This window comes from Canis lupus, chromosome 14 (assembly GCF_048164855.1).
Source record: "Canis lupus baileyi chromosome 14, mCanLup2.hap1, whole genome shotgun sequence".
NCBI lineage: Eukaryota > Metazoa > Chordata > Mammalia > Carnivora > Canidae > Canis > Canis lupus.
In genome coordinates this window covers 38519744-38545065 of record NC_132851.1, presented here as the reverse complement: position 1 = coordinate 38545065, position 25322 = coordinate 38519744, and the positions used below count along the sequence as shown (strand labels likewise).

The 25322-nt window shown below is 62.5% G+C and overlaps 1 protein-coding gene across 15 annotated transcripts in view; it reads left to right on the top strand.

Moving 5' to 3' along the window:
* The first annotated feature begins 12034 nt into the window (after nt 1-12034).
* TSNARE1 (t-SNARE domain containing 1) overlaps nt 12035-25322 on the top strand; it is a 146064-nt gene continuing 132776 nt past the window's right edge. For 13 of the 15 annotated variants that reach the window (XR_012006935.1, XR_012006934.1, XR_012006933.1 and 10 more), the window contains exon 1: nt 12035-12101. The gene's annotated coding sequence lies outside the window, so the exon portion shown is untranslated. Of the gene's footprint in view, nt 12102-12330; nt 12600-25322 lie in introns of those variants that run through there. The other 2 variants (XM_072774696.1, XM_072774701.1) reach the window with 2 other exon arrangements.

The window sequence follows — 25322 nt, the reverse complement described above, 5'->3', positions numbered from 1 at the left end:
ACCTGGGGAGCGGCCCCCTGCTGTGTCCTGGGCCTGGGACGGGGACGGGGTGGACACATCAGAGTGCCCCCAGGTCTTTGACGTGCCGACCGCCACCTCCGAAGCCTCATGTAGAAGTCTGGGGGAGCATTAGGGCAAGCTGGGGCGGGGCCCTCTCGACCGGGGGCTCCCTGGGGTTCCCACCGGCCCGGGTGCCCTGCTGCCATCCTGAGCGCCAGGGCGGACGGGGGCGCCCGTTATGCGGATGGGTCGTCTGCTCCGAGGCTCCGTCCTGAGCTGGGGCAGCGCCGGGAGTGTCGGAGCCCAGAGCTGAGTCCAGGCCTCAGCCACTGGGGGCCGCAGGGTCCGTGGGGGGCACCCCTCAGGTCTGGCTGGGCCCCCTGCTCACCGAGTGCCTCAGTCACTGCTGAATCAGCAGGGAGAGCAGACATGTTGGCGTGTGCACCCCCGTGTGCCCCCCAGGGGTGCGTGGGCGTGCACGTGTGCAAGCATGTACACACACAAAGTACATGCAGATGTGTGCATGCCCACTCACACCACACACGGGTGCGTGGGTGTGCACCCCACCCTCGTGCTTGGGCGCAGCCCCGTGTACACGTGCACAGCCCAAACCTGCCCGGTTTGTGCACACGGACACACACAGTGTGTGTGCAGACCTCAGGGTGAGTGTGCGTGCAGGCCTGACACGCGTGTGTGGCGGAGGGGAATGGCGCGGCGAACCCCTCGGGCCTTGAAAGATGTGGGTGGTGTGAGAAATGAAACCTCCCAGGCTGCACGAAGGTCAGGCTGTGCCTTTCGCAGCTCCCAGGAAGGTGCGAGGTGCTACCTGCGAATTTTAAATTGGGCCAAACGGACGCACGCGTGCTGGACTCGGCAGCCGGGGTGGCGGCTCCTCCTGCTGCGGGAGGGCGGCAGGCTCCGACCCGGCCCTCCAGGGCTCCTCCTCCTCCAGGAAGCCTTCTGTGGGTTCCCAAGGCTCCCTTCCGGCTTCTCTCCTCACACAGGAAGACTGAGCCTCCCTCACAGCACACGTCTCCTCCGTCCTATCTTTCTGGAAGCTTCACTGGCCTGTGGCTGAAAACGCAACCCAAGCTGGCTTAAACCACACGGCGGACGGGTCGGCTGACGTAAAAGGGAAGTCTGAGCTTTGCAGGCTTCAGGTCCAGGGTGATCAGGGTGCCAGCTCCCCACACAGTCTGTTGGCCAGAACTCAGATCACGCTGCAAGGCAGGCTGGGAGGTGAGGTGTTTATTTGGGCCCCTTCTCATCCAGCAAGACACCCAGGCTCCCACTCCTGAAGGACAAGGGGCCTCAGCCGTGGGGCCTGGGCCAAATGGCTAGAGACGCTGCCTGCTGGGAATGTTGGGACATCCCGACATGGGGCTGGCCGTGTGGGCTCAGCCGGTAGCCAGGACTCTGTGTCCCTAGGCAAGCGGAATGGCGCCTTGCCCCAGGAGCTGTAGCTGGGGTGGGGGTGACTGTGGTCCCCCCTGGTCAACCACACGCTGGAGGGGACACAAGCCCCAGGCCGGGCAGGGGTAGCAAGGGGCACAGGAGATGCCAGACAGATGCTGAGGGAGGGTTTTCTTCGGATGCTTTGGGCAGGCAGGGGGCAGGACGGGCCAAGGCAGGGAGGACCCCCGGCTGGCGGGGGGCAGCCCACCTGGGGCCTGACCGCAGTGCACCCCAGAGGTGACGGTCCAGCTGCGGAGGGGCTGGTCTGCGTCCGGAGGGGGGAGCGGCACGCTCCTGTGCCCACCTGGCATCCGCGGGCTGGAGCGGCATGTGAGCAGCAGGGACGGCTGGAAGCAGAGGAAAGGAAAGCCCAGCGGGAAGGGGGAGGCGTCCGCTCTCTGTGTCCTGAGTCCTCCGGGTCGCTGCTTGAGCCAGACTGCAGGGACTCTCTGCGACCTCCCCGTGGGCACCAGCGCCCATTCCAGACTCCAGGACGCCAGAGCGAAAATGGGGTGACACACCAGTGACGCGAGGGCTGCCTCGGATTACGGCCGTCCTTCCTGGTCACGGGCTGACACGGCCCGTCCCCAGTCCCGCTGGGCAGCTCCGCGCACCGTCGGGGTTTTACAGCCACGTTCGGTGGGTCGGGCCGTGGAGTGTGCCGCGCTGCCTGCCCCAGAGCCTGAGCTCCCCTCCCCCGGGCGCGGCCCCCGGGGTGCCTGCCTGTGTCCACATGGGAGGAGAAGGCAAATGGGGTGCCCGGGGCTGGCCGGCGGGTGGCCTTCTGAGAACTCCCAGCCCCAAGGTGGAGACCCAAAGAGGCCCCAAGAAGCTCCGGGAACGTGGGTGAGCTGAGCGCCCCAGGGGAGGGGCAGGGCAGGGAGGGCGGAGGGCGGGTGATGGAGGTGTCCCGGGGGGCCAGGTGTGGGGCGCCTGCTGGCCCTGCACCCAGAACCTGAGCAGCCACCCCGGCCCGCACCCCCTGCGCAGGGAGCCCTGCCGCCTGGCCCTCGCCGCCCCGTCCCCCGCTGACTCCCTGCCTCCTCGACCCCGTTCCGGGCGGCCTGCCCCCGCACCATCGCACGGCCCCTTCTCACCCCCGCTGGGGCCGACACCCCTGGGAGCTGTGGGCACACCTCTGCCGGCCCGGGCGGTCTGTGCTCTCCACGGCCGCCCGCGCAGCCGCCCGCTCCGCTCTCCCCCTCGGCAGCCCACGTCCAGGCGAGTCGGGAGCGATGGGGCGGGGACGGGCCCGTCCTCCACCGCAGGGCTCTTAGCCCCCCACCTTCCTCGGGCCTCGGTCTCCCTGGGTCCAGGGCTGCAGGTTCCAGAAGACTCCGCCCAGGGGCTGCAGGTTCCAGAAGACTCTGCCCAGGGGACTGGGGCGAGGGGCAGGGGAGTGGGGTGGGGGTCAGGGGGGCGGGGAGGGCAGCGGGCCAGCGGTGGGATCCGAGGACGGGACCTCTCGGGTCAGCCACCGGCCACCTGGTTCCTGCCACCAGAGAGGTGTCTGTGCTGTCCTTGCCGCCTCGGGGCTGGATGGCAGGCGTGGTGCAGGGAGGGCCGCGCAGGGTGCAGCTGACCAGTGTCCCCTCCACCACCGGTGACACGCTGTTGGGGCTGGATGCTCCCCGAGTGGTGCCCGAGCCTGGCCCTGCTTTCCAGCCTCCGTGCTCGCCCCCTGCGCGGGGCTGACCCGGCTTCCCCTGGGGTCCTGCTTGCTGGCTGCCCGGGTCAGCTGACGGATGGGCCACCCCGCCCCTTCCCCAGAGACAGGGACCCCAGCACTACTCCCTGGAGCCAGGGCGGAGGTGGGCTGTGATGGCCGGAAATGACCTTCCAGGACACGGCAGCTGATTTCCCAGACTCCTTGAGGCCCGTATAGCCCTGAGCCACATCCCCTGCTCATTATGCACCCGCTGCCGCCCCACAGCTCCCCTCGGCCGCCCCACCTGCAAGGTGTCTCTCACGTCACAGAGTGCCTCCTGGCCAGGCCGGGCAAGAAAACCCAATAACCCCCGCCAGCTCCAGGGAGGAGACTGCTTCAGGCCTAGGTGGATCCAGGAGCTCGTGTGGCACCCTGCACACCCCATCTTGCTCCTCAGCTCTCAGACAAGGTCCTGTCTGTGGTGCAAACACTGGCGCCTTCCAAATGTGCATCTGCTATGGAGCAGCCTCAGCAGAAGAGGGGCAGAGAAGGTGGGAAGGGCCCGGCCGGGACAGGGGAGCGTCAGGAATGGGGTCCTGGCACAACGGGGCCCACAGGACAGGCGTTCAGCCCCCGAGACTGAGATTAACATGCTGGAAATACACCGGGAAAACTGATGGGGACACCTCCTGTCAGGGGCGAGCGGGTGAGGCCGGTGGAGGGACAGCCTGCACTGGGTGCCGGGTCCCGGGGGCCTTGGGTGGCGCCACAGGAGTGGGATGGCCCTGAAGAGCTGCCCCGACCGGGACAAGGGCGTGGGCCTCTGCAGCACCTGTCAGCTGGTCCGGGGTGGCGGCTGCCCTGAGGGTGGCGGGCAAGTCCTCCAGTCCCCACACCCCACACAGGGAGGCTGGAGGTTGACAGGCGGCCCCCAAGTGGCGGGGAGCAGCCTGCATTGGACTGAAGGGGGGTCGGGGGTCCATAGGCCCGGGACTGGGAAACGGGACAGGCTTGACGGGGAAGCACTTGCTTCTGAGACTCCCCCACCTCTGGCAGGGAGCTGAGGAGGCAGGGCTCCCATGGAGGGGAAGAGGGAGCCGGGGAGGAAGCCGCCCTCCCTGGAGCACCTAGGCAGGGACAGCTTCGGCAGCGAGGGGCCCAGGCTTCCTGTCTGGGGATGCCCTGCCTCGGCTGTGGGTGAAGCACTCAGGGCAGCCTCGGGAAGGATCCAGACCACGGATGCCTGCTGGGGTCCATTCCCCCGTGGGACCTGAGCATGGGTCCTGCCTGCGGATGCGGACTGTAGGCACCTCCTACCTCGGGGACCAGGCTGAGCCTTACCCCTGGTCACGCCCTGAGCCCTGACCCCAGTCCCACTCTGAGCCCTGACCCTGGTCACACCCTGAGTCCTGACCCTGGTCACACTCTGAGCCCTGATCCTGGTCACGCCCTGAGCCCTTACCCCGGTCCCACTCTGAGCCCTGACCCTGGTCACACCCTGAGTCCTGACCCTGGTCACACTCTGAGCCCTGATCCTGGTCACACCTTGAGTCCTGATCCTGATCACACCCTGAACCCTGATCCTGGTCACACCCTGAGCCCTGACCCTGGTCACACCCTGAGCCCTGACCCTAGGCTCACACCCTGAGCCCTGATCCTGGTCACACTCTGAGCCCTGACCCTGGTCACACCCTGAGCTCTGATCCTGGTCACACTCTGAGCCCTGACCCTTGGTCATACCCTGAGCTCTGACCCTGGTCCCACTCTGAGCCCTGACCCTGGTCACACCCTGAGCCCTGATCCTGGTCATACTCTGAGCCCTGACCCTGGTCACACCCTGAGCTCTGATCCTGGTCATACTCTGAGCCCTGACCCTGGTCACACCCTGAGCTCTGATCCTGGTCACACTCTGAGCCCTGACCCTTGGTCATACCCTGAGCCCTGACCCCGGTCCCACTCTGAGCCCTGACCCTGGTCACACACTGAGCCCTGACCCTGGTCACACCCTGAGCCCTGATCCTGGTCACACCCTGAGTCCTGATCCTGATCACACCCTGAACCCTGATCCTGGTCACACTCTGAGCCCTGACCCTGGTCACACCCTGAGCCCTGACCTTGGTCACACCCTGGGCCCGGACCCTGGTCACTCTCTGGGCCCTGGCCCTGGTCCGTTGCTGACCCAGACTCAGGTCCAGGCTGAGGCCCTACCTCATTGGACCTCCACTGACCTGGCTTTGGCCTCAGGAGGCCTGGGTGGGAGAAGCAGAGGGCTTCCAGCTGGGCATATGGATCCACTGACGTCCAGCAACAGGTCCATGTATCATCTGGGCCCCTTGCCCCATCCCTGTCTGTCCCCTCCAGGCCTGTCTCCAGCAGGAGAGGTGGAGCCCTCACTGCCCCGCACTCCATGGAGCCTCCTGAGATCGCCCTCGCTCTATCTGGATCCCCATCAAGCCCTCTAAACACAACAGTGATCACCAGACACAGGCAACGTGCCCAACACCTCCCACCCCGGCACCGCCCATGGTCGCCCGAGGAGGCCGGTGAGCCGTACCCCCACAGGGCCAGGGACCCAGGGCAGAGGGACAGATGCATGAGGTTCCTGGGGACAGAGCCCACCTCCCCTCCCAGCTGGGACAGCCTGCGTTCCCCTTTCTACTCGGTTACGGTACAAAGTACAAATAGCTGTGTGCCAGGCTCTATACACGTTATATCCACATGGTTGGTCTCAGGGACCCATTTCCCCAGGAGGACCTGAGGCCCAGAGAGGGGAAATGACTTGCTCGAGTCACACACAAGGAAGAGCAAGAGCCAGGTCTGAACCAGGACCAACCCCTGGTTCCTCTAGCAGCCACATCTCACTCCATGCTCACCTCCGTCCGGCCTAGATCACCAAGATCACCTTTTTCTTGGCTCCACGACCCCCGAGGGGCCACAGACGCCGTCCATCCTGGTGCCAGGCCCCTCCAATCACTTAGGCACCGTGAGGTTGGGGGGTGACAGAGCCCGGGGCCCGTCAGCCCCAGAGCAGGAGCCCACGGTGGGGCCTCCAGCCCCCTTGCTCACCTGTCCCTCAGAGCCTGTAACCTGGACCCCGAGCGGCAGAGAAGGGACTGTGGGGGGCTGTGGCTCAGAGGGCATCGTCGGAGTGTGGGGAGCATTGAGGACCCAGGGGAAGGGGAGAGACCGTGTGGCCAGTGCAGCGGCCCGGCCCTGAGGACCCGCTGCGCATCACAGCCGGGCGGGGAGATCACCGCATGGGCCAGGAGGCCGCATCCTTCCTCTGGCCTCAGTTTCCCCCGGAATAGTCCAGACCACCTCCCGAGCCCCACAGCTCAGCGCCCCCAGGCCATCATTCACTCAGCAAACACGATGGGAAGCTGCAAACAAGTGGCTTCTGGTGTGTGTGGGGCAGATGGTGCCATCAGCGCCCCGAGAGGCAGGCTTGGAGGAGGCCCCACACCAGGCCCAGGTTAGGAAGGCTTCCTGGGGGAAGGCCAAGTGTGTGGGCAGGATGCCTCCAAGGATGGACGACTGTCCCTTCCTGGCAGAGGAGCCCATGGGGTAGGGGCGGGGTGGAGGCAGAGCTGGGACGGCACAGCCCCGTTGGGCGCGGGGTGGCACCTGGAAGGGCCTGGAACGTCCGCCCGGTGGTCAGGGAACTCGGACGTGATCGTAGTGTGACTGGTGGCCCAGCGGGGCATCAGGCGGGTGGTCCCCCCCCCAGTCGGAGCAGGGGCCAAGGCCAGGGGCAGGGGCTACCTTCCCGCCCCCTGCGGACCCCATGGGCACCCCGGGAGGGGGCCCCGCGGGCGCCTCTCGCCTCCACACAGCGCTCAGCTCGGCAGCAGCTCGCTCGTGGGGAGGGAGCCCTGGAAGTACAAAGTGTTGTGATTTTGCAAAACGCTGTTCTCTGTGTTTTTACCTTCGCTCATTAGCATCTCATTACCATGCTTCCCCGCAGGAGCGGTGGGGGAGGGGGGCTGGGGTGCGTAGCACACACTGAAGCCAGTTCTGACTCGGTGAAGGTGCGGGTGCACCTGGAAGGGGCGGGGCGCCCCCATCTGCCCTGGTGGGGTGGGCGTCTGGGAGAGACTGCCAGCAGGAGGAGGATGCAAATTCCTTCAGCATCCAGGACTCGTGCTGGTCCTGCCTGACAAGCTCCTACTCATCCTTCAGCACCCGGCCCAACATCCCCTCCCGGGTACACCCTTCTCGCACTCTGGATTTCGAATAACCTACTGTTTCCTCATACCTTCTAGCAACACACTCGTGGCCCAGTGGGTGGTTCTTCGCTCCCACTGTCCCCGTCGCCGTCCCCGCCGCCCCCGCCACCCCCTCCGCTCCTGAGGGCACTGTCTGCACGTCCTTGGGCTAGCGCCTGGCACCCACTGACACATCGATGACAAGTCAGACACGCCATGGGCTCACGGGCGCCAGAGGCTCCCAGGGGGCCAGGCCCCGGGGTTGAGCACCTCCGACGGCGTTGCTGGCATGACCCGCTCAGGCCCCCTGTCACCGCCACAGAGCCAGGACCATCATGCTCTGTGCCGCCCACACGTGTCAGGGGGTTGAGGCTCGGGGCGGGTGTCTGACGTGCCGACCCCCTGGCAGCCACGCCCTACAAGCAGGGGTCAAGCCGCGCCCCCTGGGGAGGGCGCCACAGGGCTGGCGGGAGGCTGGGGCTGCTGGATGGCTGTGGCCTTGGGGAGCCCGGAGGTGGGGGAAGGAAGATGTTCCTGCGCGTCCCTGAACAGACGCTCGTTACCAAAGGAATAATGTGCCGCGTTCGCAGAGTGCCTCGGAGGGCTCTAAGCGGGGCGCGCTCGGAGGGCTCTAAGTGGGGTGTGGGCTGCAGGTAGGTTCATTCTGCTGTGAGGACCCCCGGGGCCCTGGCTCTGCTCCTGGCTCACGGGAGGCCCACTCCAGGCTGCCCTTCCTGCCCTGCCCGGAGAGACCCCTCCGTGTGTGCCTCCCACAGGAGCCTGGAGGGGGGCACAGAGTGTGGGGTGACGGCGCCCCACGCAGGGTGGAGGGGGGCCCACCTCTGCCCTTCACACCCCTGCTGCCTACTTCTTTTGCTCCTGATTTTCAAGCCCTCACCCTGACTCTCTGAGACGGGAGGAGTCCCGCCCACCCAACTCCTGGGAAAGGGTGCTGGCCTGACCGACCATCCCCAAACCCCCACGGGCCACCTGGAGCTCAAGAGGATGGAAGCCTCTGTCTGCATCCTATAACCCAACCTGTGTGTGTCCTGAACTCAGTCACCTCCTAAGGAAGCCACCTGCCTGGTCCTCTGTCCTCCCGCGTGAGACCCGGAGAGCTGGGCCCTCTGTGGCCAGGGCACGCTGGACGTGCAGCAGGACGGGCCCAGGCAGCGGGAAGAGGTGCCCGGCTCTGCTCACCCTTCTGGGTCTGGGCCACCACAGTGCCAGGGACGCTGGGGGCATCGAGGCCACAGCCCCTCTTTGCCTCCCTTCCCACTCTCACCGCGAGTCGTCGCTGGCTGCCCGTGCGCCCAGCAAGGGTCCCCTGCTCACCACCCTGGGGCCGATCGCGCACACGGTGCAGGTGCAGGCACGAGGAGGCCGTGTGCCACATGGAGTGGCGGGACCCTCCCCACAGTCCGTGCCTGCCTCCTCGGCCCATGACCCCACCCTGCAGGGAGCGCCCAGCAGCGTGTGTCCCTCCTGCCTCGGCCGGGTTTCCCACCTGCAGGTGAGGAGCTGAAGAGGTGGCAGCACCAGGGGCTCTGAAGTCAGTGGTGGCTGCAGAGGTCAGGATGTGTCCACGGAGGGGTGTGGGACAGCCCCACAGGACACCGACAGGCTACTCAGGACACCCACCACCCCCTCCTGGAATCGCTACCTCTGGAGACTCCCATGTGTCCGCCTCCTTGTCGGGGGTCGGGTAGGGGGGGCCTTCCCTGACCCCAGCCCCCGTTGGGTCCCCAATGCCCCTGTTCTGCTCCTGTGCAGCCTCCACTCAGGTTCCCAGCGCACACCTGGGCCTGTCCGGTGTCAAGGTCCGCTCCTGACTAGGTGAGCCCATCCCCGGCCTCTTAGTAGGCCCGGGGGCCAGAGCGCGGCTGGGATGTTAGTCCCCAGGAGGAGGACACTGCTAGCCTCCTGAGCCACCGCAGGTGCCGAGGGACCCAGCTCCGGCCAGGGGGTGGGGATCTAGCAGGTGTCCTTCAACAGGCAGGCTGGGGCCAGAGGGTGCCGTGCGCTCTCCACGGTCCAGTTCTCCCTCCTGCTGCCTGCGACGCCGACGTGAGGCCACGCGGCAGCAGAAGACCCACCTGGAGGAGCAACCAGAGTCAAGGGACCTGGGGGCCCAGTGACTGGGAGGTCACCCCCGCAGCCCCGCTGCCTATTTGGCCTTGGGGGTGTAGCGTTGGAAGTAAATACACACCGATCTTGTCTAAGCCAGTGTTATTGGGGTTTTCTGTCCTTAGCAACCAGATCTAATTGTATGGTATCCCCCGGGACCTCGCGGGTTGCCTACCAGTAGAAGCCAAGATCGTTGAGCGAGTAAATGATGATGAACACGGCAAGACTTGGCGAGACAGGAGAGCGGCCACTGCCAGGTGGCAAGGCTGGGACGCGGGTGTGGGCGGAGCGCGCTCCTTGGGGTGTGCAGGGACCTCCTCCCTCAGGGATGGGGCATGAGCAGGCTCTGCGGTCTCCCGGGAGGGGCGGCAAACGCATCCTCGCAGGCGATGTGATTCACAAAGGTAACACTCGTGGATTTGCTTTTACTTTTTTTTTTTTGGCACTGCTGCTTGGCGTCAAATACCTGGGAGGCTGTTACAAGTGTCATGCCGGGGTTGGTCCCCTAGGAGCCCAGGGCTGTGACAAGTATGGTCTCCCAGGGTTGGAGGCGTGGCACATGCCATGTGCTGGGCTCATGCCACCCCGGCCCAGCACCTGCCCCTCTTGCCCTGCCCCCTGCGCAGGGCCCCTCTTGCTGTGCTCCCAGATTCACCCAGTCCTCCACCCCGCTTGGCCTGTGTTACGGGGAGCACCACGGGAAAAGTGAGCCCTGCGGGTACAGCTCGCGTGCCCCCTCACACACTTGTCCCTGCTCCTTGAGTCCACGCCACACGCCAGGCCTCAGCCGTAAGCCGCCACGCAAGCGCAAATGTCTGGGCTGCCCCTCAAGAAGCTCCTCCTGCAGGAGGCAGGACACACACCTGAAGGGGTGACCCGGGCCATCCTGAGGGGCACAGGGGTCGCATCTGCTGGGAATGGTGCCCACAGCAGCAGGAAGGAAGGAGGCACCCCAGTGACAACAAGGCTGGGGTGCAGTTGGGGCAGAGGTTCTCCATCCTCAGCTTGGGACTCATCCCCTTGCACCTCGAGTGGCCACTGTCCCCATGTATTGCCTGCATTTTGGAGAGAGGATGAGGACAAGGAGAGCAGGACAGTCCGATCAGCTAGCCAACCGCGTCGTCCTTCTGAAGGGCCCCGAAGAGCGCTCCGCCTTCCGCCATCATCCCCCCGACGGGACAGTCATGTGGCCGGCCCTGGCTGCCCATGAGGCTGGGCACGTTCCTGCCCTAACCCAAACCGGAGCTCAGTCAGTAGGGGACAGTGGGACCCCGGGCCACAGGGAGCCTCGGGCTCACGGGACTTGATGGAGAGCAGACGGGGGCCACAGGAGCAGGGTGGGCGTGCCGACTGTGCCGCCTGGGCAGGGGCCAGGCTCCAGAGCATGGAGAGCGGGGGAGGGAGGCTCACAGCAGACCCCTGCCGACACTGACCGGGGAGCCAGCGCCACCCTGGAGCCGCCCTGCTGTGTCTCATGTCAGAACAAGCATTTCCAGGGACAAGGTAGCGGGGCTGCCTTGAGGTTCCTTCTGCAGACCCTCCAACCATCTCCAACCTTGATGTCCACCCCCTTGCTGAGGCCTAAAGATCCAACCTGGGGGGCTTCCAGCTAAGGACACGCGGACCCCTGCTCTCAGGGAAGAGCCCTCCCTGTGGGAGCCAACGCCCGCCACTCATTCTGCTGGCGGCTGAGACCCGTCAGGGCACGGGCCTGGCAACCCAGGGGCGCCAGCGTCCAGCTGTCAGGCAGGCGTCTGTCCCGGGAGATTTCCACCCCGAAGCCCCCGAGCTGTGGTCAGCAGTCACCGACGCCGCCTCTGCAGGACCAGACCTGGCTTCCTTTGCACCCCAGCGGCCGGGGGCAGCGGGCCAAGCCCTGTCCAAATCCTGGCTTCTCTGTGGAAGGGGCACATGCCCCAAGGCCATGGTCAGTACTCGAGGCCAAGAGCCTGGGCCAGCCCCGCACAGGCTCCTCTGAGCAAACGCACACTGGCCAGCCCGTGCCCTGCGCTCCCCACCTGCCCGCGCAGGTGCCCCCTGCTCTCGTCCACGCCCTCGTCCTGCGCTCACGCGAGCTGGTCCTGCGCGCACCTCCGCCCAGGGCCCGTGTGCACAGCCTGTCTCATGCACACGGCGCTCACCCCTGCGCACGAGCTCCCGGGCTCCCAGCGCGCCCGGCACCTCCCGCCAAGCCCCGGGCACGCGGTGTCTAGGGCACGTTGGTGGTCACCTCCTCCCACATGCCCGTCCCCGCCAGCCTCGGCTCCACGAGGGGAGACCGCGGGCCTGTCATCTCTCGGGGCTGGGGGGGGCGCACTCCCCGGGGTCCCCGGGGCAGCCCTTGATCGACGCCCGCCAGGAGCGCCACTCTGGGAAACTTTGTGGCCCAGCCGGCCGCCGTCCCCGGCCGCTTCGGGTCGTCCGCGCGGGGCTGTCTGGGACTTGTAGTCCTCGGGCGCACGTCGTCCTGCGCGCGGCGCGGCTCGGGTGGCCATTGGCTGGCGCGAGGCGCCGGGGCCGATGGGACGGAGGCGGGGGGGCGACCTCGCGGCGTCAGCCCGGGGGCGGGAGGGGCGTCACGTGACGTTTGGGTCCCGGCTCCGCCCCCTGCGCCGCCCCTGCCGCCGGGAGCCCGCGGAGCGCGCCCGCCAGCCACCCCGGCCCAGGTGAGGCGGCGCGGCCGGGCCGGCGGGGACAGGTGGACGCGGCCGGGAGGGCGCGCGGCCCGGGGGCGGGGCGGGGCTGGGGGCACGCGGGGCGCGGCGCGGCGAGGGGGGACCTCCGCGGGTGGGGCCGACCCGGGAGGGGCGGGGCCTGGAGGGGGCGTGGCCTCCGGAGGGCGTGGCCGCCGTCTGGGGGCGGGGCGGGCGGCGGGCCGGGGGTGCCCTGGCTCCGCCCCCCGGGACGCGGGCGCGGGGGACCCACCTGAGGGCGCATGCGCTCCGCCCTGAGGCCTCGGGTCCCACTTGTGGGGTGCACGGGGCGGCGGGGAGCCCTGCGCCCTCGAGGCCGCCGCGTCCGCTCTCTTCTGGCCTCGTCCGCGTTTGCACCCGTGCTGAGCGGCCGCGGAGCTTGCAGGTGACCCTACGTGCCCCGGCCCCGTGGGGGGCTCGCGGCCCCCTGCTCCCGGGCCCGGCTCCGTGTGCGCCGTCCAGCGTGGTCAGGTATGGAGCGCCGCCCCATCGCAGGCGGTTCTGGGTCCGCCGCCGTCCCAGCTCCCCTGGCTCCCCTGCGCCCTCGCGTCCAGCCCTTCCCCCGGGGCCGGGGCCGGGGTCACCTGTTGCGGGCACTTGCAGCCGATCGTGGGGACTGCCTTCTCTGGCCCCACTTTTGCGTCCGGCTCTGGCTGGCGCTGCACCTCTGTGGCGTGTGGGGTCCCGGGGAGGCAGGCGCCGGGAGTGGTCTTCAGCGTACCCCCCAGGGACACAGAGTTGGGGTGAGGATGCTGATGCAGCCCGTGCAGAGGTACCCAGCCTGTCCTGCGTCAGGTCCCCGGTAGAAACCTGCTGCGGCACATGCCTGCCCGGGGCAGTACAGGGTCAGGAGCCAAAGTGTGCTTGCAGGTGGCGGTAGGAGGCGGACAAATCCAAAGAGGCTTCCTGGAATCAGTGGAGCTTCAGCTGGGCCACCTCCGCACCTGTTCTCTGTTGGCCTGGCTGCCCTGACGGCATCCAGGCAAGTTGCTGTGCAGGTGAGGTCTGGTGCTCCCAGGCTCCCGGGCAGGCAGGCAGGCATCCTTAAGTCTCCTTCCCCAGCGGCCTGCTGCCTGCAGGGTGAGGGTCGGGTCTGGCTCCTGCATGTCCCTCCAGCCACGTCTTCCACGACTTGCTTCATGCCGCCGTCGTGTCAGAGGCCTTGTCTCTTGCACGTCCCACGTCTCTCTTCATCAGCACAACAGCTAGGTCCTCTTGTTGTAATGGCCCTGTGTTCCGATGTGTCTTTTGGAACCTCTCCGTCCCTGTCCCTTGCCTCCCCTGCTTGAGTTTCACCCACATGCCTGTGGCCCTAGCGCCCGTGCCTTAGCTTGCCTTCTGTGATCATCCCGCACGTGACCGCGCAGGGCCCTCCGTCTTGGTCATCCCTGTACCTTGGGTGCCCAGCCCAGAGTCTAGAGAGCAGGTTTCCATGAAGGAGTAGGTGGGCGCTGTGAGACAGCGAAGAGAACACGGTGAGAGACGCATTGGGGCAGGCGGTTTGCTCAGGATGTGGGGAAGCTCGAAGCTGGGAGGTGGGATTTACCTTCCAGTTGGGGAGAGAAGACTCCAACTGTGACCAGGTGTGCCCTGAGCCACTAATGGCAAGGGCTAGATGCGTGCCTCGGGGTCCCAGAGCAGGAGGTCTTCCTAGGGTGTGGGATTTGAGCCGGGCCAGGTAGCACGGCGGGTGGGCATCCTGGGGATGGTGGTGCTCATCATACTTGCCGCACTCAGATGGCACTTTGGGTGCCAGGCTCTGGTTCTCAGCCGTGAGGCCCAGGGGCTCAGCTCATCCTTACAGGGAGCCCAGGTCAAGGGCCTGTCATCACCCCTGTGGTACAGGTGAAGAGACAGGTGCAGAAGAGGGAGCTTATCCCCAAGTCGCTTCACTGCCAAGTCCTGAGAGATTATCCGTTCAGCCTTGGACACATGGTTGCTTTCAAGACTTGGGCATTTTGTCGCTCTGGCTCCTGTTTGTGGTGGGCGGAGAGCTGGTGATCGTTAGCATCTGGTTTGTGTGGTGTCCGTCTGACACTCACTCGGGCTCCGGAGGTGGGCCTCCTCCTGGATGCAGCGTTCTCTGCCGTGGCGCCCCTGCGCTGCCTGGCTCCCAGGTGGCCGCGCCTCTGTGCCACGTTCCGCCCTAAAGGGAACGGGAGCCCAAAGGGAGAGGAGCACACAGACAGCGGGAGCCGGGGCCCCCACACGGCCGCCGGGGCCCCCACACGGCCGCACCTCTGCTTGGTCGCATGGATTCTTGCCTGTGCTCTGCGCCCTGCCTGACCACCTGTACCCCTTTTGGGTGCGTGAGGCGGGTGACGGGAATTACGGTTCCTGGTTCTGGGTGACAAATGTGGGGCTCAGAGGGGCCTCCTCCTGCACCCGAGCAGGGCCACTGTGCACTGCCACCCCCCCCCCCCTGCCCCGGGGAGCCACGTGTCTGAACGCATGTCTGTGGCCCAGGCCGGAGCCAGGCAGTGCAGGTGGCTGTGCGCCGAGGGAGTGAGGTTGGATGGAGCTGACCTGAAGCGCGTTCTTACTGCACCACGCTGCCTGTCAGCGCCAGGGGAACCTCTTGTAGGAAAGGAGCTAGTTGTCTGGGCTGCTTCCTGGAGAAGGCAGGACTTGCCAGGGAGCCAGACCTGGTACCTGGCAGGTGCCCAAGCTGGCGGAGGCCACAGGGCCGGGGATGCCTCCTGGGGGCCCTTGGTTCAGTGCGCTCTCTGCGCTCCAGTCCTCAGATGCCCGCTGCAGCTGTGGAATTGTCCCCGTCAGCCTGAAGCCTGGTGAGGGGTAGGACGGCTGTGGGGTAAAGGTGACTGCACACTTGGCTTTAGACCACACCAGATGGAGCCCTGCCCTGTCTTTGGGTTCTGTGTGGGCTAGAGGGGGCCCCAGTAGGACTTGGGCTGGTTCGTGGGCTGCCTGGGTCCGTGTACGCAGGGACGCTGTGCTGGGCCAGGGGCCAGGTGCACAGGATCCTTGCACGCCCCGCCGCGGGCTGTGCTCACGGCTGCCACGTGAGGTGTGCAGCGCCCTGAAGGATTCTCAAAGGGCAGGCCTTGCACAGAGGTCAGGATGGGCGGTGAGCACGGGGGGCTGCCCCGAGTGTGTTCCCCGAGTCATCAGGGAGGCTCCCGTGTGCGCAGGACTGAGGTCACAGTGAGTGGTCAGCAGGGGGGTAGGGAGGGGCTCCCACTGTGGGTGGGAAGGGAGGGTGTGGGTGCGTATATGGGAAGGGGTCCTGGGTGCTGGTGAGAGGGCTGAGCTGAATCTTGAAAACTGTGCATCAGCTGTGGCAGGGGGGTAATATGGAGTGGAAAGGAGGGGTTCCAGATGGGGGGACCTGAGGGACGGCCCAGCAGTTGCAGGGGTCCCCCCGGGTCAGTGTGACTGGGGCCCGGCTGGGAGGGCCTGGGAGGCTGATGGCCCGGGGTGTGGGGAGCCATGCTGAGGGTCACTGGGGGAGGACTAGGGAGGTGGGGGCCAGGGCCTGTGGGGGAGGCTGCCTCGGGCAGTGAGAGGCCTGCGCCCTGCCCGGGTCCCTGGGGTCTGGACCTCTTGGCCCTTTGGCGCAGTATCGTGTGGCTGGGTCCGTGGTGGCAGCAGTGCCGCGAGTCCCCACAGCAGAGCGAGTGCTGGCTGGGGACACCTGGGGCTTTCCAAGGACTGGGGTGGCAGGATGCTCCCGCTTTGGGGGAGAGAGCACCCTGCCTGAGGTGGACGCGGGAGGGCGGAGCCAGGTAGTCAGGATGACCCCACGAGCACCCAGCCTGGAGCTCTGGCCCAGCAAACCTTTTTATTGTCTTTAACTGGATCGATGGAAATGGTCTTATTTTCTGCCTCTGATTTCCCCCGAGAGGGGGACGGGGGCGTTGGCATCCTTTTGTGGGAACAGTGGCGTCCTGCAGACGTGGCCATGCAGCGTCTCCCCTGTGGCATCCTGAGTGATGGCGCTCATTAGCACGTCCCCAGCCTGCCCGTCTGGTCCTGCAGCCACTGGGCGGGGGCACCGGGCCCTCGGAGGGGCGGACACTGAAGCCAGGGGAGGGGTATCGGAGGGCGCGGGGAGGGCTCTGGGGTCAGAGGGTGCCCGAGAGGCAGCAGGGCCCCCTTTCGTGTGACCTTCGGGCTGGCCCCTGCTTTGGAGGATTTGCTCTGCCTGCCGACCAGGGTGTGGTGCAGGCTGCTATGGAGTAGGAGTGGTGGGAACTCTGGACAACTGGCCATTGTCACCGCAGCAGGGAGCGCTGCTGTGTGCCCGGCTGCTGCCGCGTTCCTAACGTCCTCACATCACACTCCCCGGGGCGGGTGGCTCATCCAGAGGCACAGGCCCGTAAGCGACCCATCAGGATTTGAACCCAGCCTGCTGGCTGCAGGGCCCGCCCACCCCTGAGCTGGCCCCCCTGTCCCACATTCCTGCCCTGCTGTTCCGAGGGGGGCCGACCCAGAGGGAGGCGCTTCGGTCCTGGCGGAGGCCCTGTGGTTAGAGGACAGTGTTAACGTTGCTGTGGTTGCGCGGAGAAAGACTCCGTCCTGGGCCTCTCCCCCGAATTGAGCTGCTGTCTAGCTCATTCCAAAGGAGAGCGGGGCTCTGAGAGCTTTGGGGACTTGGGACTCAGGGTATCAAAGTGCAGGACCGCCCACGGAACCTGGAGGCCAGGGAGCGCTGGACGGAAGGGGCTAGAATGAGCTCGCCGTGTGGCAGGAATCAGCGTTCTCAGGGCTTCAGGGCCTGGTGCCACTCTCGTCCGCGTGTTCACGTCTGTCCTCCTGTCTCCCCAGCCAGACCCTGGGTGTGGGCCGAGGGGTGCAGACTGGACCTGGTGTTTGGGGGCGCGGGGTGGTGGTGAAGGAGGAGGGTGGGCTGGCAGCTGGGACAGATGGGGGGAGTGAAGGGCCAGTGGGGGGGGCACCAGGGGCCTGGGCAGAGCCAGCCGGGAGGAGGCAGGGGTGCAAACCTCCCTCCGGACCCAGCGACCTCTGGCCTCTGGCCGCCCTCCACTGAGATCCTGATTCATTCCAGCCACGTATTTGGAAAGGGGCCGTGTCTAAGCAGGTGGCCCAGCACGGGTCTTCCCCTGCATTAGCATCACACAGCCGGGGCCTCCTTCCTGGGCTGGCTGCTGCTCCCCGCAGGCTCTTCGAGGCCGCTAATGAGGTCTGACCCCGCCCTCATCCCCGTCTCCCACAGGGAAGGTGCTAATGAGTGTGCTGGGGGTAGGGGTGAGGGGGGCAGTTAGGGCTGTGGTGGAGACAGGGGTCTAGAAAATCTTGGGTTGCAGGGTGGGGCTGGTCTGCAGCCCCCGACCCCCCTTCTCTGTTCCCCCTCAGGGTCGTGGCTCTTCCTGGTGCTTGTGGCACGGGCGTGGCCCTCTTCTGCTGAGAAGCCTGGGGCGCCTCCCCTCCCTTGGCTTTGGCGGCTCCTGGCCTGTGACCTGCTCACCTTTCCAGCCTGTGGTCTGCCGAGCCCGCCGTCGGGTGTCTGCCTGTGTGCGGGCGATGGCAGGTGCCAGCCTCACCCGGTGACCTCCTCCAGGTGTTGGAGCTCGGCCGAGCGCTGCCCTCTGGAAGCCTGCCTGTCCTGCCTCTGCTGCTTGCTTGAGCCCTTGGGGAGGGCAGGGCACGGGGAGAGGGGGGCTGCCTGGCTGGTTCCTCGCTGCGTCGGTGTTGGGCGCCCTGCACACTGCCCCGCAGTGTCTCTCCTGTGTCTCTCCTGTCTCCATGGCCCCAGGATGGGAAGCGCACGTGGTGGGTGCACAGTTAACAGGGTGTAAGCGGGACCTCGCAGTTGGAAGGAGCTGTTAGGCAGCCGCAGTGCTGGTAGGGAGCTGCGAGGGGCTGAAAATGTGGGTGGGCCAGCCGTGAGCAGGTGCTTCGCGTGCTGCAAGAGCAGGAGACCACTGCTTGGGAGACTCACGGCTGCTGGGTGGGCTTCCAGAGCCGGGTAGCCCGGCCGCTGCGAGCAGACCAGCGTCGGGCAGGTGGGTGGCACGTGGGGAGTGCTGCCTCGACCCTGAGGGGCGTTGCTGCCTCGACCCTGAGGGGCATCGCTGCCACCTCGAGCTCCACGCGTGGGGTCTTAGAGCCGTTGAGCCGAGCAGGGCCGCGGGCCGGTCCTTTCTCTCCGACTGCGGGAGGTGACTGTGTCTTCCCGGGCCAGGAGCAAGCTCAGCAGAGCTGGGAGTGGAACCCGGTGTGGCCGGCCGTGAAATCCGGGCGCCGGGGAGGCTGGACCGTGGGGAGCTGCCCGAGCAGCAGCCTTGAGCTTGCTCATGGGGACCGGGATGGGGCTCTCGTCACCGATGTGGACCCCTTCCGTTTCCCAGAACAGCTCTGATGTCGTGTTTCACCTGTGCCTCGTGAGTGTTGTATTTGAGGAAGGGATCCTATAACCAGCCGTGGGTTTTAAAAAATAAAAATAAAAATAAAAATTCATTCATTTGAGCGCGTGCGCGAGCACAAGCAGGGAAGAGGCTCGGAGGGAGAGGGAGCAGCAGACTCTGCTGAGCAGGGAGCTGGACTTGGGGCTCGATCCCAGGACCCTGGGATCATGGCCTGAGCTGAAGGCAGACTCCTAACGAACTGCCGCCCAGGTGTCGTCCCCGCGTGGTTCTGACGCTGGTACAGCCGTCGTTTCACACACTGGCGAGCTGGGCCGGAGCTGGCCTGCGCTGTGGGCTGCGGCCCTGCGTCCTCTGGTCTGACGGTATGTTGGGGCTCATTGCCCGCCTCTGCTGCCCCGCGGGAGGGGTTGGAGGCCATCGCAGGGCAGGCCCCACGGCAGCGGCGGGGTTCAGTCCGTGGGGCGGGAGGGCAGGTTGGCAGGGCTGAGGCTGGACAGCCAGGTGTACTCCCGGATGCCACAGGCGGGGTGGCGGTCCTGGGGGTCCAGGCTAGGTCTTGCCGCCGTAACAGGTGTGCCCCAAGTATCGGGAGCCTGGGGCAACATACCTCCACTCGTGTCCTCCAGGGATCGGCCGGACTTGCTCAGGGCCGTCGGGAGTCCTGGGCTGCGGAGGGCCACGTCGGGAGAGTGTCAGAGGGGACGAACCCTGGGGTCTTGTCCTGGGAACCAAGTGCGGGGCTCAGAGGGCAGCCGGCTCGCTTCTGTTCACAGCTCGTCGGGCAGGAGTCGTCCCAGGGCGCCCCTCCAGGGGCCGGAGCGCAGTGCCGCCCCGCTCCCCGAGGGAGGCCGATGCTCAGGCCGCCTGGCCAGGCAACCGTGGGCCTTTGGAGGGCCGCCCTTCATCCCTGGGCTGCCCCCCTCTTCCTCCTGGGATTCCCCCGTGTGCCGGGAGGTCGGGGCCCCGGGTGGCTCACCTGCCTTCTGGGCTCACGTTCCAGGAGGCAGGTGCTCGGGAAAGCGGACTGGGTTGAGTGTGGCCTCTGCTCAGTGACGTTGTGCGTGGAGATGGACCGCCTGGGGTCGTTTTGTACCATTCAGTTTTTTATTCCGTGACGGTGGTATGTTGCCCTGCCGCTGTCAGAGATCATTCTGAGCCCCCGTGTACCCTCCCCGTGACCGGGGTGCAGTCCCCGTAGTTTCCATCACCCAGGGGACCCCTCACACCCCGGCCTGCTGCCCCCTGCCCCTTAACTCCTGGCGCCTGCTAGCCTGTCCCCCTGCTGTAACGTCATCTCTAGAATGTCACATGGACGGAACCCTGTGGCACGTCACGTCTGGGCACTGGCTTCGTCCTTCGGCGTGGCTCCTGGAGATTTCCCAGGGTCGCCACGCATACCGATAGCTTCTTTCTCTTTATTCCTGAGCCTTGTTCCGCGGTGTGGACGGACCACGGTGGAACTTACCCAGTGTCCTTGCGGTCTAGTGCTTTGAGGGGTTCATGTTGTTTGAGGGTAAAAACACGGGAAGTGTGCAGCTGGAAGTGACAGCCCCCCCCCCCCCCCCGCCCCAGCTGGCCCGTCCCCAGCTCCACAGGTGACGCCACTGTTGGTGTCTTATGCATGTGTGTGCCAGGTGTGTGTGAACACCAGTGTTGGCCAGACACAAATTGTAGACTTTTATAGGTTTCCTGTGTCTCGAGCAAGTCACGTGATAACACGCGTGTGCCCTGGTTTGTATTTTGCCCCCCACTCAGTCAAATGTCCTGGGAGTCTTCCTGCATCGGTACAGAGAGCGTCTCCTTTTCTCTTCGACGGCCGTGGAATAGGTCACGTGGGGATGTGCAGGATCCATCCGGTGGTCCTGTGCTGATGGCAGGTTGGTGGCTTTCAGTCTCGGTCCGTCACAGAGCGAGCAGCCTGGAGCGTGTGTCACGTACCCGTGTAAGCGTCCGGCGTGCGTAGGTTGAGTGCTGTGAGCGCGGGTGCTGGCCCGAGGAGACACGCGCCCAAGTGCCTGCCTACGGAGGTGCGCGCGGTGGTCCCCCCGGGGGGGCTGAGGCGCCCGGCGCCCCCCCACCCGTGCCGGCGGAGCTCACGCTTCCCATAGGGACGCATCTGGATTCCCTTTATTAGGAGTGAGTTTGGTATCTTTTTATATATCAAAGTGTCATTTGTATTTTCTTTGTGAACTTTCTGTTCCTTTGTTCATTTTTTACGGACGGCGTTGTTGATCTTTTTCCTGCGGATCATGGAAATTAGCTCTTTGAGTGTCAGATGAATTAGGTCATTTGCCTTCTGCTTTGGTTATTGTTTGTGCTTTGCCACGTGGAAGCTCTTGTGTAGTTGGATTCATCAACCTTTCTCTCCTGGCTGTGGAGCTTGAGTTGCAGGGAACAAGGGTTGCTTTTCCTCACGTTAAAAAAGATCCCGTGTTGTCTTCCGCTGTTCACTACTGTACTTGTAGAGCTTTCCCTCACGCGTCTCTTACCGTGATGTGTGGCGTGAGGTAGGGGTCTGGCTCTTGCCCCGTGTTTTACCAGTAGTCCTGTCCAAGCGCCGACATGATCAATCCCCCCCCCCGTTTTAAGTTCTAGCTTAATCATGTTGTACATTCCCTTCTGTATTCAGATTTTTGTAAATGTATTTTTTTTTTTTATGATAAGAACGCTCGGCATGAGTTCTACTGCCTTAAGTCAAAGTGTACGGTATGGCGTTGCCGACTGGAGGTGCAGTGTTGTGTAGCACGTGTCTTGACCTGGTTCGTGTCGCTTGACTGAAGCTTGATGCGCACTGATGAGCAGCTCCCCGCGTCCCCCTCCCCTCAGCCCCTGCCGCCATGCCACTCTTGACCCTATTTTAGATGAGTCACGTCACTGGTCGTGCAGTGTGTGTGTCCTTCTGTGACTGGCTTATTTCACTGAGCATATGCCCTCAAGGCTCACCCATGTTGTGGCACAAGTTGCAGGATTTCCTTCCTTTTAGAGGCCGAATAATATTCCGTGGCGTGGAGGTGCCACGTTGTTTTTGTCCATTCACCCGTTGATGGACATTTAGGTTGTTTCTGGATCTTTGGTTGTTTCTGGAGCAGTTGTAGCTCTTGTGACTGATGCTGCAGTGAGCAGAGGAATGCTACGATCTCTTTGAGATCCTGATTTCAGTTCTTTTGGATAAATACTGAGAAGTGGGGTTGCTGGATCATATGGTAGCTCTATTTTTAATTTTTTGAGGAACTTCCTTACTGTTTTGCATAATGGCCGTGCCATTTTGCATTAGCAGCATGCAAAGGTTCCAATTTCTCCACATCCTTTCCAATGCTTGTTGGGTTTTTTTTTTTTTTTTTTGTAATTGTCATGCAGACAGATGTGAGGCGGTATCTCATATTGGTTTTGGTTTGCATTTCCCCGATGATTAGTGATGTTGAACATTTTCCCCATATACTTGTGGACCATTTGTCTCTTGGAGAAATGTCTGTTCGAGTCCTCAGCCTTTTTTATAATTGTATTATATTATTATTATTTACCATTGTAGCAGTTCCTTTTATGTTTTGGAGGTAGATCCCTTACCACATCTGTGGTTTGCACACATTTCCTCCCGTTCCTTACGAGCCTTTCGCTCTGGCGATTGTTTCCTTGGCTTTGCAAAAGGCTTTTGGTTTGATGTCGTTTTTGTTGTCTTGTGCTGCATAAAGTCATTGCCAAGGCCAACGTCAGAGTCTTCTCCCTGAGGTTTTCTTCTAGGAGTTTTACAGTTTGGGTCTTGCAAACATTTGGGTATTTTATTTTGAGTTGATCTTGTGCACGGTGTAAGATTGGCTCCAATTTCATTATTTCCATGTGCATCTTCGGTTGTCCCAGCACCATTTGCTGAAGAGGCTGTCCTCTCCCCCTATGTGTTTGTGGCACCCCCGTTGAAGATGAGTTGACCGTCTATGTGCGGGTTTACTCCTGGGATCTCTGTTCTGTTGTGTTGGTCTGTATGTCAGTCTTCACTCCAGTAGCGTATGGTTTTAATTATGGTAGTTTTATGCTATATTTTGAAGTCAAGATGTGTGATGCCTCCAACTATTTTGTTCTTTCTTGAGACTGACTATATTTGTTCTCTATAAGCTGTTCCCATCGCCTCTGAGCAGTTGTAGCCACTATTTTAATTATTAACCCCTTAGATGATGTTTTTACTAAAACATCTCAAAGAACTTATTGCTTGTTTTGTCGTAATTTGGGGGGGACTATTCTAGATTGTTTATCTTACCTATGGACTTTGAATTAGCTAGTCTATTCTTTACCCAGTTCTTCCACCAAATACATATACACATACTCAGAACCCCCAGACCGGATTGGTTTTGGGTTGCAATTGTGTGAAAGCTGTCCCTTGACAGGGGAGAGGCGACATCTCTGTGATCCGAGACTTCTGTTCAAGCCAGGGTTCATCTTCCCACTCGTTTTGGTCCCTTTTGCGTTCTTCTCCAGTATTGCCACACTTTCTTTGTTGCTGGGAAGTTTTGGCTTTCCGAGTGTTCCTGTGAGGGGTCTTGCCTGTCCTGTCTCGTGAGCGTGTGCCGAAACTGCTGGTTGCCGTGTAGCACTCTGTCCCCCTCTGCCTTACTGAGTTGCCTTGTTCGGTTGGTTCTTGTGGGCTCCCCAGAACTCCCGTGGTAGCCAGCAGTGACACTGAACCTTCCCCTTCCAGGTTTTATACTCCAGGTTCTGCGTCTTACGCAGTTGTGTGGGCTGGTTCCCTCCGTGGAGCGGTGACTCACCGTGGTTGCAGTGGGCGCCTGTTGGGTGCTGCTCTTGCTGTTTTCTCATCAAGCAGGTGCGCCTTTTGGGCCGGGATACATATATTTCATGTGCCCGCAAGAACCTGTCCTTCCTCTTGTTGAGTGTTCTATTTTTTTAAAGCAAAAATCACTGCTGCAATTAGTTCCCTTTTAAAAAATCTTCTGTGAGGGGTGACTCAGTAGGTTAATCGTCTGACTCCTGATGACAGCTCATGTCTTGATCTCAGGGTTGTGAGTTCGAGCCCCGTGTTGGGATCCATGCTGGGTGTGGATCCTACTAAAAAAAAAAAAATCATCTGTGGGATGATCCTAGGACTTCTCTTGGATACACAAATATGAGGCCTTCTACTGATGGAGTTGCTGATGGTGAGGTATTTTTGGATTCCTTGAATGTACTTCATGTGGTCTGATGTGGAATTCTTGTAAGGGGCTGCCGGACACTTGTAGCTCATGTTTTTTATTTTAATTTTTAAAAAATATTTTTATTTTAGAGAGAGAGAGAGAGAGAGACACCAAGTGCCCATGCATGGGCAGGGGTGCAGGTGGAGGGAGAGGGAGAGGCAGGCTCCTGGTTGAGCAGGGAGCCCAACACAGGACTTGATCCCACTGGGATCATGACCTGAGTTGAGGGCAGATGCTTTACCGATGGAGCCCACCCCGCCGGCACCCTGTTGCTCTTGTTTAATTTAGCGCCTGTGTTTTGCTCTTTACGAGTGAGGTTGAGCTGTAATTTTTTTCTGGTGTGTGTGTACCTTTTCACCTTTTCCAGGGTTTGAGATCAGGGCTACACTTGCTTCATAGAAGTAACTTAGAAATCTTCTATGTTCCAAGAACCATTTTCCCCCTTTATTTGCAGAAATTCAGCCATGTCTTTCTCTACTCAGTTTTGACGTTCTTTGCACTGGTTGCTTTTACAAAAGAACAGTTTCACAGCACTGCATTCCTGGTCTTTATTATTTTTTTTAAAGATTTTATTTATTCATGAGAGACACAGAGAGAGAGAGAGAGAGAGAGGCCGAGACACAGGCAGAGGGAGAAGCAGGCTCCATGCAGGGAGCCCCATGTGGGACTCAATCCCAGGACCCTGGGGTCATGCCCTGGGCTGAAGGCAGGCACTCAGCCCTGAGCCACCCGGGCCCTCTGAATTCCTGATCTCTAAAAGGCTGGTAGAGTTCCTCTGGGGGAACTCTGGGGCCTGGTGCTTTTATGTTAGTTTGCTTTGTTTTTGTTTTGAGGAAAAGACATTTTACATTTTTACATTTTCTCTTTTGGGTCAGTTTTATAAATTATATTTCCCTAGAAAAATATTGGCGTCATCCAGGTTGTCAGATTTATTCACATAGACTTGGGTAAAGCCATCTCTTAGGATCTTCTAATTTCCTTGGTTTCTGTGGTTAGTTTCTTATCTGCCCCCTTGCTGCTCCGCTGGGTTGACTATTCCAGCTGACCCCGGAACAAAGTGGGGCCTGGGGCGCTGACACCCGGCACCGTTGAACATGTTTGTAGCCTGAGCCTCCCCGGAAACTTGTAATAACGGCCTCCTGTTGACGGGAACCCCAACTGAAAACATGCAAGATAGTGTGTTTTGTACGTTTGTATCGTATGCCGTACCCTTACAATAAAGTAACCTAGAGAAAAGTAGATGTTATTAAGAAAGACACAAGGTGGGCAGCCCGGGTGGCTCAGCGGTTTAGTGCTGCCTTCGGCCAGGGTGTGATCCTGGGGACCTGGGATCGGGTCCCACGTCGGGCTCCCTGCATGGAGCCTGTTTCTCCCTCTGCCTGTGTCTCTGCGTCTCTCTCTCTGGGTCTCTCAGGAATAAATAAATAAAATCTTAAAAAAAAAAAAAAAGAACTTAAGCCAAATTTACAGCAATCAGAATAGTCAAGGTTCGTGCCAAGAGCACATCCTTTTACTCGGTACCTGTTCGCATGTTCTAGCCTTTTGTTCTAGGGATTCATCTGTCCTGGGGATTCCTGGGTGGCCCAGCAGTTTAGCTCAGGGCATGATCCCAGGGTCCCGGGATCGAGTCCCATGTCGGGCTCCCTGCATGGAGCCTGCTTCTC